The sequence below is a fragment of the Pan troglodytes genome, chromosome 4, assembly GCF_028858775.2.
Source record: "Pan troglodytes isolate AG18354 chromosome 4, NHGRI_mPanTro3-v2.0_pri, whole genome shotgun sequence".
Classification (NCBI taxonomy): domain Eukaryota; kingdom Metazoa; phylum Chordata; class Mammalia; order Primates; family Hominidae; genus Pan; species Pan troglodytes.
Window position 1 is genome coordinate 82,649,566 of NC_072402.2, and position 14,914 is coordinate 82,664,479.

The 14,914-nt window shown below is 34.8% G+C and overlaps 1 long non-coding RNA gene across 1 annotated transcript; it reads right to left on the minus strand.

Annotated features, from left to right (window-relative positions):
- Positions 1-2,173: 2,173 nt before the first annotated feature.
- On the minus strand, positions 2,174-6,131 carry LOC134810017 (uncharacterized). The gene is made up of 2 exons (XR_010157078.1): positions 6,051-6,131; positions 2,174-2,435 (listed from the first exon to the last, which is right to left on the minus strand). It is a non-coding gene; the product is annotated as an uncharacterized LOC134810017 (long non-coding RNA).
- Positions 6,132-14,914: the final 8,783 nt, after the last annotated feature.

Sequence of the window (14,914 nt, forward strand, 5' to 3'; positions counted from 1 at the left end):
TTTATAGATCAGCCACGTGGAAATTACTGATTCTTTAGACAGTTTCCTTCTATATACTAATTCACATTCCTTCACTCTTTTGGTTCTGGCATGTACTACATTGCCTTCATAACCTGATTCTAGCCATCAGAAATGAAGGAAACGAAGGAAGGGAGGAAGGAAAGAAAGAAAAGAAAAGAAAGAAGGAAGGAAGGAAGAAAGGAAGTAGATAAATGAGGTACCACCATTTTTTAAAAGCTTAGAAATAATACTTAGGCATTTTAGTCATATTGTGTTGGCTGGAAGTCAGTTCCACAACAACATCTAACAAAGACCATGAGAGAGAAAGTCTGACTGTGTGCCAGGAAAAAGAGAAGAATAGGGATTTCAGTAACCACTTGCCTTTAAAAACTTCATAATCTGGTCCAGCTTGCCTTAAACCATCACTTGCATTTCCTGGATCTCTCCAAATCTACTCTCTAGCCATAATAAATTTTATGCAATCATCTACATTCTCTTTCCTTGGGGCCTTTTTATGCACTGCATTTTCTGATTGAATTAAACTTTCTACCCCAAGCTCATTGTTATGAATTGAATTGTGTACCCTGCAAACTTCATATGTGAAGGTCTTAATCCTTAGTACTTCAGAATGTGACCACATTTTGGGATAAGGATAAGGAGACTAAGTTAAAATAACACCAGTAGAGAGATAGCTTTTAATCTAATATGACTGATGTTCCTATAAGAGAAAGAGATGCCAGGGATGCACTCACAGAGAAATGATCTTATAAGCACATAGCAAGAAGGTGGCTATCTACAAGCCAAGGAGAGGGGCCTCAAAAGACACAAAACTTGCCAACACCTTGATCTTGGCTTTTTAACCTCAGAACTATGAGAAAATAAATTTTTATTGTATAAGCTGCCCAGTTTGTAATATTTTGTTACAGCAGCCCTAAAAAACTAATACACCCATCCTTTTTCCTTGGATAACTACAAGTCTTTCTTTTTTTATTACTTAAAAATAATTATTTTTAGAGATGGGGTCTTGCTCTGTCACCCAGTCTGGAGTGCAGTGGTGTCATCATAACTCACTGTACCCTTGAAGTCTGTGGCTCAGGTGACCATCCTACTTCAGTCTCCCAAGTAGCTGGGACAATAGGCATGCACCACCACATTCAGCTAATTTTTTATTTTTGTACTTTTGATAGAGACAAGTCTCACTATGTTGCCCAAGGTGGTCTCAAACTCTTGGCCTCAAGTGATCTTTGGCCTCAGCCTCCAAAGGTGTTGGGATTATAGGTATGAGCCACTGTGCCTGGTTCTCATTCTTCTTCACTTATGTAACAAGTTGCTTAGACAAACCTCTCCTTACTTCATTATGACTGGATTTGATCGAATTCCATGGCTACTTAACACACTGAATCCTAATTACTTTTATTTGTCTGATCTTCTCAAGGAGATCACAGACTTCTTGGTGTTAAGCTTGTTCACTAATGAAGTTATAGCATTTAGTACAGTAAAAAGTACATAATAAATGTTGATTACTATTGTTTCAAAAAAATCTATAATAGCAGTAGAGTTGAGGACAGATGGGTTCAGATATGTCATTGTGAATAATTAACTTTCAGAGCCGGCCCATTTGGAAAACAAGAATCAAAGACATTGGAGTAGATGTGTGAAGCCGAGTTCAGAGTAAGTGTGAAGCAAAGCCTGTGGTGACGAAGCCAGATAGTTCCCTGACCCCTTTGTGGGTGGGAACTGGAGTGCATGGGTGCTGGAACAAGCCAACTGTGTTGGCGCCAGCAGGGGCAAATTCCACTCCCTTGAACCCGCTGCGCTCCACCCCTCGTGGGAGGGGGAGCACAGGTGAGCAGGTACAGGAGGAGCTGGGGAAGCACTTTTGGGCACCTGCAGGAGTGAATTCTGTACCGGCCCCGCAGCAGCATCAGCGGGGCGGGGGTGCCCACGACCCCCGAAGCCCCAGAGGAACTGTCACAGTACTCTTTTAGCTCTGCCCTCTGTGGATGGCTTAAGTGTTAACAGCTCAGTGGACACTATGTCTTTTAGCATAAGGCGGCTACCTTCTGCCAGCGAGGGCAAAGGGTCAGTGTGGCAGCCTTTTGCATCCACACTCACTGCACCTGAGCTGTTGTCAAGCATCCAGGAGAAATGAAGTAGCACAAACGAATTGGAGGATGGTAAATGTGGGGGATTTTATTGCTGTTGGACGTGGCTCTCAGAGGGAAGAGGAGCTGAAAAGCAGACAGAGAAGGAAGGTAATCTTCCCTCAAAGTCCAGATGTCTCCTGGGATTCTTCTTGAAATTTACACCATCGAGCTGTCCCTCTGAAGTAAGGCACTTCTCTCTGATGTCCAGCTGCTTCTCCTGCCTTTGCTGGCTGAGCCTGCAGTTTTCACGGGCACAAGATGAGGGCACGGAGTGGGCCATGGGTGTTTCTGGAAAAGGCAACATTTGAGTGAGAAAACTGGGATGTTAAGTTCTCACTTTGGGCTGCTGTTTCAGGCTTTTCAGCTTGAGGGTGGGGCCCTCACCAGGGACCTGCCCTCTTCAGCCCAGAATTTCCCTGCCTCCCATCCCTGTCGTTGACCAAATGGGAGAGTAGGGAGAGTAGGAGAAGCTCTGAGGAATGGCTTTAAAAATCAGCTAAAATGTGTGACTTTCTTTGTGGCTGACAGAGAGGTGATACAATGAGTGGATAGGCCAGCCTAATCCAGTGAGGGTTGAGTCAAGAACAGGGAAAGAAATCAAGAAAACACAATGTGAGTCTCAGACTTTTAAATCACTAGGAACCGATTTCAAGATGGCCAGAAAGGACTCTATTTCAAGACAGCCAGATCATAATATGACCTGATGGATAAGCACTGATGTATAAATGCCAATTATTTCTACAAACTTTAAAGATGTAAATAGTTAGCTAATTCATCAGCAATTACCCAATACTGATACACAGTTTTTGCAAACTACAATTGCAAACAGAATAAAACCCTGAGAGCCCCAAATTTTGCCTTGAAGTGATATGCTTGTGTTTTACCTGAGAAGGCATAAATTTCTAGAAAAGTACAGATTTACTAGGACCAGTAATTTAGATGTTGCATTCATTAATGTTATTTAAGAGGCTTAGTGAATAACAGCTAAAACATTTGCCACTCTTGTCACCAGAGTTCCCTTAATCTGCTGAGTAAACAGGATCTTTGAAATTTTGGTTGCGAATATTTCTATAGTCTATGGCTTAGAACACAGATAATTTTTTCCCTGCCTGCTCTTTTAAGCAGATAAATGCACAACCTCAAAAGTTATTAGCATATCAGTGTCTAATTGACTGTAATAAAAAATGAAAAATCCTAATAACATTCCTATATGTCATTCTCATAGACTTCAATTATTCAGAAGTTTCATAATGCTGCTGCTGCCTAGTAGAGTATAAGCCATTAAATATGCAACTGGGCTAAAATATAAAAGTTTTGCAAATGCTCATAGGATGAAATCATTGTGGTGTTTTAAAATTTAATGTTGCTTAACCTGCAACACAATGAATTCCTCTGCCCAGATATAAAGTTTATGATGTGAAAGTAAAAATTAATCCCTAATGTTTTGTAGAACAGGTCACACCAAAATTTTTTTCTTTCTTTCTTTGTTCAACTTTAAATTTCTGTTTTAAGTATGCAGTTTGCCTCTAATAAAGTTTTCAAGTTTGAGAAAAATAACTGCTATGTGACAAATTACTGTGGATGTTATTACCCTAAATTGCAGATAAATAAAATTAAGAAAAGTAAAACATGGAGAAACTAATGAAGTTGTTAAATTTGCAAAACTCTAAAAATATATTCAATCTATATATGACATATATATATATACATATATGGAAGAGAAAAAGGCCAAATAAACAAGACCCTTTCTTTTTTTCTTTTTTTTCCTGAGATGGAGTCTTGCTCTTTCACCCAGGCTGGAGTGCAGTGGCATAATCTCAGCACACTGCAACCTCTGTCTCCCGGGTTCAGGCAATTATCCTGCCTCAGCCTCCCGAGTAGCTGGGATTACTGGCACGCACCACCACACCCTGTTAAGACACATTTTAAAAAAGAAAAAAAAAAGCTAAAGTGCTTCAAAGTTAGTATTTTCATATGTTTTCTGAAAAACAAATATACTGATTATGATATGTTAGCTAAAATTTAGCAAATGTATTATTTAACAAATATGTTATACATTTATCATTTAAATATATCTCATATTTGTTTTATCTTCCAATATTTTATAAAGATAACTAAAATATAGGCTATTTATTTGACAATAAACTCACACTTACGTGCAAGAAATAGCCTACATTTTAGTTATTTTTAAATAACTAAATGGGCATTGTTAAATGTGCCCATAGGACTTTAAAACTGTAGATAATTTGTTACCTCAGTATTATTTCTTGAAGAGTGACATTACTACAATGAACTTAAACCAAGAATAATATTAGTCATCTTCAAAATCTCCTCTTTGAAAAACACTCTCATAATTTTCAGAATTTATAGCATATTTCATACATCTATTTTCTGTCCTTAACCTCCTTAGAGATATGGACACTTCGGAAAGCGTTCTGCGGACAATTATCAAGATGATGAATTGCAGTGAACACCAAGACACAAAAGGTTAGAATTTTCTTCTTTTTCTTTTTTAAAATGCAGCCCAGAAGCATAGACAAAGGAATGAGAGACTAAGAGAAAGATAACACAGTTCAGGATTTACGAGAAATTTTCTAACTTGCAGAAATGTCTAAAGATACATTTGCTTCTTTGTAAGGTAATGCATTTTATAATCACTGAGAATATTTTAAAATAGGCAGGGACAACAACTGTTGCTGGATTATGCTGAGAGGATTAAGTCATGAGATGATTCAGCTTTGATTTTAAAGATATCAATCTTCATTTCCTAACTTCTTGAAAAGTTATGTTGGAAAATGAGAAAAACCACAATGCTAGTTTCCTGTCTTCAATATCTACAACGTTCACGTAAGCAGCTTATGTGTCCTTCTCAATAAAATAGTACTGCTTAGTATTTTTAAATATATTTTATTTATATGGTATCAAATGGAAACAAAGTAAAAGTCACTCCAATGTCTCAAATAGATACACATATGCATGCATGCACACAAACACACACACACACACATACACACTGCCTTTGAGTATGTAAGAAAGAATTTATTTAGTGCCTTTTGGATTGAAGAGAGGAGAATAAATGAAATGAAGTCATAATTTCTCCGTAGCTAAACTATTTACTTTTTCATGGAGCATGTGGAAGATAGCTACTTGGCTCCATCCTCAGAGAAGAAGTAGTATTTTTATATGACTTCTTCCTTATTCGATGAGTTGCTACATTTCAAAACTATGAGTAATTCACAGAATCTGCTGGCAAAAATATATGTTCTGCCAAAATACACACTCACACACTTTTATGTGCTAAAAAGAATTATTTGAAATAAGGCATGTTACTTTAATAGTAATACACTCATTGAATCTGTTTAGGGTTAAAAATAATTTAAAACATTAATGTAAAAAGCAAGGAAATTTTCAGGTTAAAAAATGTTATAGCAGAGGACAAATCTTCCAGTTCTTTTTCATAAGGACAAATATTTTAAAGGCTAAATTGTAAGCTGATTTTTCAACAATCATAGCAACGGACCAAAATTATATTTGTAAGTTGTAATACTACTATTTAATATTTTTTTAAACTCTCCCCCTTATAATCTAAATTAATGAGTATCCTCCACATCACCCAAAATAACATCAGTTGTATTTGTGGCAGAAATTGTATTCTTTTGAAAAAAAATTGAGAGAATTATATGAACACATTCAAATTTTTGATGGTTGTTTTTAAATAAACTTTTTAAAGTTTTAATATAACTTTAGCTTACGATTTACAGAAAAGTTGTGATACGTAGTACAGAGAATTTGCATATTCCTCACATTCAGTTTTTCCTACTCTTAGTACTTCATATTAGCATGGCATACTTGTCACAATTAATGAACTAATACTGATATATAAAGATGAACTATAATGCCTACTTTATTCAGATTTCCTTAATTTTACGTAATGTTCTTTTTCTGTCCCAGAATCCCATCCAGGATTCCACATTCCATTTAGTCATCATGTCTCCTTTGTCTTCTCTTCTGTGACAGTTTTTCAAAGGTTCCCTGGTTTTGATGACCTAGGCAGTTTTAAGGAGTACTGCTAGAAATGTTTTTCTCAATTGGAATATTTGTGTAAGTTTGTCATGAGATCATTGGTGGATGTTGTATTTTGCCACGTTTTCTTCAATGGATATAATAATATGATTTTTCTTCTCAAATGTGTTGACATGGTAGATTACATTGATATAGTGTAAATACTAAAACAGCCTTGAATATCTGGAATAAATCCCACCTGGTCTTGTTATATAATTCATTTCACATGTTGTTGGATGTGTTGAGAATTTTTGCCTGTATTTTCTGTGAGATACCAATTCATAGTTTTCTTTCTTCTAATAACTTTATCTGGGTAATATTGGCCCATAGAATGAATAAGGATCGATCCCTTTGCTTTTATTTTTTGAGAAGATTACAAAAAATAATTATGTTTTCATGTTAAATGTTTTAAAGAATTCATCAGTGAAATCTGAGATTCATGCTCTCTTTTTCGAAGATATTCGATTATTGATAATTTTCTGTAGATAAGAGCTACCAATAGTATCTATTTCTCCTTATGTGAATTTTGGTAGGTGTGTCATTCAAAGTATTTGTCCATCATATCTGTATTTTTAAGTTTGTGTGCATAGTGTTACCTATACTATTCCCTTGTTAGCCTTTCAAAGTACAAGTAAGAATAGAGAAGTCTTTTTATATTTTTGGTATTTGTAATTTGTGTCTCTTCAACTTTTGTCTTGATTGGCCTGGCTACAGGTTTATAAATTTTATCAATGTTTTAAAAAGTAGCTTTTGCTTGTATTTACTTTCTCTATTTTTTCTCAGTTTTGTAGAGTTTCATTCTAATTTTTAATATTTCTTCTTCTTTTAGGCTTAATTTGCTCTTCTTTCTCAAGATTTCTAATGCTGAGCTGAGCTAGTTGATTTGTATTCCTTTCCTTCTAATGCATATATTTATGTAAGTTACACAGTACTACATAAGTACAAAACATACATGTCCAGGTGTCTGTGCCTTTTTTATTGCATCCTAAGTGCAGAATAAACACTTGGTTTATATTGAATCTGCTACCTATGAAAATAAAAAACCTACTTTGTAAACAAGTGATTTTGGCTATACTAAAGTATAGCTAATCATGGCTCCCCCAAATATCCACATCTTAATATGTTACCTTATATGGCAAAAGCAATTTTACATATGAGATTAAGTTGATGATCTTGAGTTTGGGTGATAATTTTGGGTTACCAGGTGGGTATGATGCAATCATATGATGCAATCACAGGAGTACTTAGTAAAGAAGCAGGCGATCAGAGTGGGGCTGGAGAGGAAGAGGCAATATGATGATGGAAGCAGAGATTGGAGTTTTGTGCTTTGAAGATAGAGAAAGTGTCCTTAGCCAAAGGATACAGGCAGCCACTACCAGCTGGAAAGCCCAGGAGATGGAGTCTGCCCTAGAGTCTCCTGAAGAAACCAGCCCTGCTGACACCTCGGCTTTGACACAGTGGAACAGATTTCACACTTCTGGCCTCCAGAACAGAAACAGAATACATTTATGCTGTTTTAAGAACTATGTTTGAGGTAATTTGTTACAACTGCAACAGGAAACAAACACATAAGTAAAAAACACATTATGATTAAGGAGCTCTGTGAGATTTCCTGAGTCCCAGAGAAATGTTCCTGTAACAAAATTCTCAGAGTTCAGTGATTGGGAGCTTGAGTTCACAGACTTAGGAAACAAATATCTGCTTTTAGAGAAATTTTTCAAACAGAACGCGAAGTGAACTCTAGTATAATCTTCTAATGAATGTTACAGCGTGTTGCTTGTGCTATTAAATTCACATGCATATTCTCTCTCTTACCTCTCCCATCTTTTCTTCCAATTCTGTCTCTCTCTCTCTCTCTCTCCCTCTCTCTCTCTCTGTCTCTCTCTCACACACACACAGAATCATAAACTACTTTTCTTCTGAATCCTCTCTGTAAACGGGCTAAGCATTTGACTTAAGCACTGTGATGCCTTCTTTAGAGAGATTAAGTAGGATAATGCAAATGCTTTGTCAGATGCTCCCACCAACTGATTTATCTCGGGAAAGATAAAAATTTAACCTGAACAGAAATAGAAATATTGGCAATGAGGGTGGAGGTCAAATATTTATGTCTACTTGAAAAAAATCCATGTCAGAAGTAACAGTAGTTCTTTTCTTGTACTCTAGCCTGCGTTTCCTTAAATATTGTGGCCCCTCGATATATTGATAGTTGAGAAAATGCTCTTTTCTTGCTCTGCTTCCCTCTGGAAAAGTATTTTAAACCCACTTTCTTAGCAGCTAATCGATCATATCTTGTGTGAATAATCAAAAGCCTTGGAAGTTATGTGTACATGTCATGGCTTTCATGAAGCAATAGCAGATGTGTGAGATGTCTGCAAAACCTGCAGATGGCAATTGCGTGATCTCCCTTCATTGGCAGCATTCATAATATAAACACGATTATAAAGCACTCTGTTTACATTATTCTTGAATACAATATTCCCAACAAAAATATCTGCAAAAGTCAACACATTAAACCCAATGCAGTGCATTTTTATTACAAGAAGGCATTCTTTAAGGATGACTAATGTCTCCGAGGAATAAAATGGAGATTAGGCAAGAGTGTGATTAAAATGAAGACCCGAGAAAGGTTACATTCTCTATGCATTCATTCTCCGCAGGGTGCACAACTGCCTAAGAGTAAAACAAATAATTTCTCCAGCAGAAAGACTTCCATTTGAAATGAAATGCTTAAAATAACAAATTGTGTTTGTTTTTACCATCACATTTCCTTGACATATAGAAAAGTCATATTTCCTCATCATATTTCTTTTGGTAATAAGCTTCTTTTGACAAAGATTGTACTTTGTCACTATGAGAGATGTTTGAATAGACATAATAAACACAGAAACATACTAAAACTAAAATCTATTGAAAAAATTTTAAAAGGATTGAAAAATGAATGTGTTTTGACATAAGAATTGATTCTGCAAATTAAGTAGATCTTTAAATATTAGATTTATTAATACTATTATTGCTTTTTTGTTGTTGAACATTGTAGATTATTATAATGATTCTCAAATGTATTGGGATTGCTATTTTACAATTCTTATTGTTAGTACTGAACCACATGCTGTATCTTTCATTTGTCAAATTTTAAAAGTTTCTTAATCATCTAAACATCTTTTTCCTCACCAAAACCTATATTTCCTCCTATATGCACTGTCAGCATTATTATTTCATTTATGTGAATAGAAATGCTGTAATTAAAAGTATATGTTTAGTTTAGTTTCATTGTTTTTCTGTTTCTTAGTAAAGACTTGGAACCAACCGAAACGTCCATCAATGATAGACTGAATAAAGAAAATGTGGCACATATACACCATGGAATACTTTGCAGCCATAAAAAAGGACGAGTTTATGTCCTCTGCAGAGACATTAATGAAGTTGGAAACCATCATTCTCAGCAAACTAACACAAGAACAGAAAACTAAACATGGCATGTTCTCATTCATAAGTGGAAGTTCAACCATGAGAACACATGGACACAGGGAGGGGAATATCACACACCGGGGCCTATCGGGGGGTGGCAGGCTTGGGGAGGGAGAGCATTAGGAGAAATACCTAATATAGATGACGGGTTGATGGGAGCAGCAAACCACCATGGCACGTGTATACCTATGTAATAAACCTGTATGTTCTGCACATATATCCCAAAACTTTAAATGTAATAAAACAATTTAAAAATGTATTTAATTTACCTACATATTTATTAATTTTCATATTTACTTTTTAAATTGTTTCATGTGCTTTTCCTCAGAGTTTACTTTTTCTGCTAGCTGAAGTACATTTATTTTTACTTCTTTTATTGACAGGTTATATATACTAAGCTTTTAGTTTTTGTATATCTTCAAGTATCTTTATTTTGCTTCTCTTTATGAAATGTAAATTAGCTAGGAATAAAATTCTGTACTAATCATTAGATATTTTTCTGCACTTTAAAATTATCACTGTAATGATCTTCTGGTCAAGTTGCTTTGGAGAGTAGGTGAAGTTATCATTTATTTGTAGGCATTCTATATTTTATATATTTTTGGTTTACTGGAGTCTCCTTAGAATTTCTATAGGCAAGGATTGATTTTCATTTCTCCTGTTCACCAATTACAGTTTTAAATTTGAAGACTTTTGCTTTTCTAAAATTCTGAAAGCTTTAATTCCTTTAGCCTCCCATTTACCACATCTAATATAAAATTAATCCCATTTATTTATTTTTAAATTGTGTTTTTAAATGAGTTCTTCTTTTTAAGAAATCACGTTTTACTTCAATCGTGAGAATTCTTGTTCTATATGTATTGAATTCTTTTAAAATAGAGGTTTTGCACTTACTTTCTAAATCCTGCCATTATACTTACTTTGAAGTATTTTTCAAAATATTCCACACAAATAGTTTTATTTGTAATGAGGTTCTGTTCCGACTGCTTGGTTCTATACTTATTCTTTTCTTAATAGTATATTTGTCCAAATATTTTCAAATTTTCCTTTTAACTGAGGGGATTCATGGTTTTATTTTTGTTCTCTTTTCTCTCTGTGCATACCCTGTTTTGTCTGCAGGCTTTTACACTGAATCCAGCTAATCTTTTGGAACCCCACTTCTGAATCAAATTTTATAGTAGCAATTCAGTATATGTTATTTGTTGCTAATGTTGAACTTATCACAGGTTGTCAAAGAGACAGCTAATAGCTTTTCCAGTTCTATTTGTGTCATCCAACATATCTTTCTATAAGCTCTTCACATATTTTTTGTATAACCTAAATTTTAGCATGTTTCACAGACTTTTTGTTCAATCATTCTTGGCCCATACTTGACTCTGTCTTTGCTTTTGCAGTTTTCCTCATCGAAATTTCACTTATCTCCTCCTGCTTACGTCTTACCTCTAATTTAGTGTTGTCATAAATATTACCGTCTCTAGGAGCTTTACCTAATCACTCAAACTAGGCATAACGTATTTTCTTTGACAGCCATAGAATTTAAAACACCATATAACTTTTGCCTCATAATGATTTAAATCTTTGTTTTATTTTATGTACTAGATTATAAATAAATATAAATCTATGTTAAATCACTATACTTCTTTAAAGTACTAAGAACCATGCCTTATGACCCCCAAAAGAATGCCTTGTGTTAAATTTAAGATATTCATCAGAAACTAGCACATTAAACCCATTTAATTTAGCTGGTGCTATGTATGACTATTCTTGGTTATTTAAAGTAACTCTTTAATGGCCTGTGACTTCGTTGCAGTCTTCCAATTTTCAATATTTTTTATATACGTTTGTCAATCCATTGACTATAAGAAAAATTTGTGTTTAATAAACCTTTGCAAACTTTCTATGAAATGCAAAATTTCTACAGAATGCAGACTTCTAATTTGTTCATCTTTCAGATTCGTGCTAAAATAACCAAAAATACATAAAAGTATCAGAGGCATTCATCTTGTTAAATTGAAGGGGTACCATTTACATAGTTAAATATTAGGACATTTTTCAGTGTTTTCTGAAGATGAGACATGATGGAATGAAGACAAAGATACCTGTCAGTAATTTCTCCAAAGAAAGCAGATGACTCTGAATTTAGAAAGGGAGATACTGGCAAATAGTATAGCACCTTATTGGGTGAGTGATAGTTACTGGCTACATTAGCTTCCAAGAACACATTACTTATTTTACAAGCAACTCAACAAAGCTTGAAAGCAGCAGCCTTTAGAGTTCTCATCTTTCCAGCTGTGACCATGACTGGCCAAAAGCTTAACATGCAGTATCGCTGCTTCCTGACTAAGCTTGAGGGGACTCTACAAAGCTAGTCAGGGAAACTTACACAGCATGGACACATGGCTGAACAGAAATAAAATGCCCAATCTGATCTCAGATTAGCAACTTCAACAAGCATACACAATAAATAATTTTATTATTAGCATTTGTTCCGTATTGATCATGCAACAGACATTTTATAAATAATTTTTCCAGAGAAGCATTCACTGACTACCCTATAAACATTGAATTTCAACTTTGTTATCTCTGCATAGATAATGCCATATCCAATCAAACAAATAAAAACAATAACAAATAGAAGATCATGGTCCCCGATTGGGATGCATACTTATAAGTCAAAATAAAACTATAATTTCACCTGTCTTATTATTTTTCTTTGATTCTAAAAAATAGCTGGCTATGTGTTTAGTAGATTTTTTTAGTGAAAGTTGAGAGGTGAAAAAGTGAGCCTTGAGCATATATGTGGATGTTAGAAGGAGTGTAGATGTTAGATTTTTCTGTGTGAAAAAATAAAAAATAAAGTTTAAAGTTGAGGTTAAAAATAAAGTTCTAAAATGAAAAGTGATGTTCTTACAGATAACTTTGAAGTTGGAGAATAGAGTAAGGGAAAGGAGTTTCTGAGAAGAGACAGAGAGGCTAGAGAGGAAATTCTAATTAGTAGAAAATTGTCCATAGGCTTTAGAGCAAAGATGTTGAATTTTAATTGTAAATTAACCACTATATTGTATAACATTGAAATAACCTTCATTTGTTTAAAACATGAGTAAATGTCTTTTCCGTGTATGTAGTCTGGACACATTGTTGGGAACAACACACGCTGGGGCCTGTCAGGGAGGAGGAGGAGGGAGAGCATCAGGAAAATCAGCTAATGTGTGTTGGGCTTAATACCTGGGTGACGGGTTGATCTATGCAGCAAACCACCGTGGCACACGTTTACCTATGTAACAAACATGCGCATCCTACACATGTACCCTGGAACTTAAAAAAAAACATTGATGAATAAATAAGTAAAAATGCAGTTTTACTTTCTTATGAATAATCCTTTGATTATTTCCTGTGAATGATGTATTGATCATTCAAAAGTCATCTTTAAAAAATAATGTTTCAAATAAATATCTCTAAACATATGATTCTCAGTTGTGGCCCTATTACTCAGTTATTATTCGTTAATCATGCAGTTCTTCTAACAAAGAATTTAAAACTCTGCTTTTCACATAAGCAAACACCTCTCACAGTTCCATAATTACACAGAGTCTGAGATAAACATGAAGAGCAAAGCAGCCTTCAGAGAGCAGTAGGTACATGAGCAGAGGCTTGTAATTTACAGATAAATGCGATGGCAGAAAAGAAATTGATTCTTTAAGTGTAAAATTGGAAGGATTTACTTTCTTATTAGGGACATTTTAAAATCCTCCTTATCTCCTATTGTGATCTGTTGTAAACTTAAGAATTTTAGACTGTCCAGATATTCTTCTGGTTTATAACTAGGACTTTAAATTATTTTCAAGTATGTTCAAAGCTATATTTATTGAATGATAAGTATGCATATTAACCAGCTCAGGTTGCCATAAGAAAATACCATAGCCCGAATGGTTAACCCAACAGAAATGTCTTTCCCACAGTTCTGGAGCCTGGAAGACTGAGATCAGGTGCCAAAATGATGAGATTCTAGTGAGGGCCCCTTTCCTATTTTAAAGATGACTGCCTTCTCAGTGTATCATCACATGGAGAAAAGAGAGCGATCTGGTCTCTCGTCTTCTTACAAGGACACTGACACCACCACAGAAGCCTCACTATCATGAGTTCATCCAAAACGAATTACCTACCAAAGGCTCCATCTCCAAATACTGTAATATTTTATTGAGGGTAATGGCTTCAACATATGAATTTTAGATGAACAAGAACATTTAGTCCATAACAGCATGATTGTGTTGTTTTGTTAATATTTATTTGTTTGCCAAGCACTGATCTAAACATGCACGAACTCATTCAATAATAGCAGTTGAATACTCACCTAAGTTCACACAGTTAGTAAGTCCTCAAACAGATATTGAAATCCAGACTGGTGCCTTTAAAACTGATAATGTTTGCTATTGTGCTATCTTATGTCAAAGGCTGCATTTATGGACCTGGTAGGCTTATTTTATTTTTAGGTGTTGTTAATCAAAAGCATTGTGGGAAGGTAGAAAGAGCACTAAATTGGGCGTCAGAATAGTTGATATAAAGGCCCGGTTCTTAACCCTGTCCTTAATGTATGAATCACCTGTGGAGCTTTAAATAAATCATCACTAGGTCTCACCCCAAGAGTTTCTTATTTAATTAGTCTGGGAGAGAGTTTATGCACCATTATATACACAGAGCACTTTAGCTGATTTGAATTGTCGATGGGATTTGGAGAATAGTGAAGAAGTGGAGAGAACAATAGGAAAAAATGCTTATGGTTGGATCTACTAATTAACAGATTTTAAATCTTAGGATCACAACCTTGCAAAGCATGAGGTTCCTAATCTGTGAGATGGAGAAGATCAAAAGTTATCTTACTATCTCACATAATTTTGGTAATAAGTAAATAATGTATATATAAAGTGCTTTACCAATTATGATGCACATGTAAATAAATTATTGTTCTTACATTGCTTCTTGCTTTCTTTATCATAAAATGTCATTGTTGCTTCAATTTACCTAATTCGAAAACAACAAGCCTCAATACTCAAAACATTGTCAAAGAAGACCAATATCATACTAAAACAAGGTGAATTTCACCTGTGTTAGGCATTTCTCCCTATACCTTCAATATAAATATTGCAATAACCCCTATTGTGGTCATACTTTTGAAAACTTTTGGTTTGTTTTGCAAGTATGAAAGCATCCATATATAAAATATAATATATGGTAGT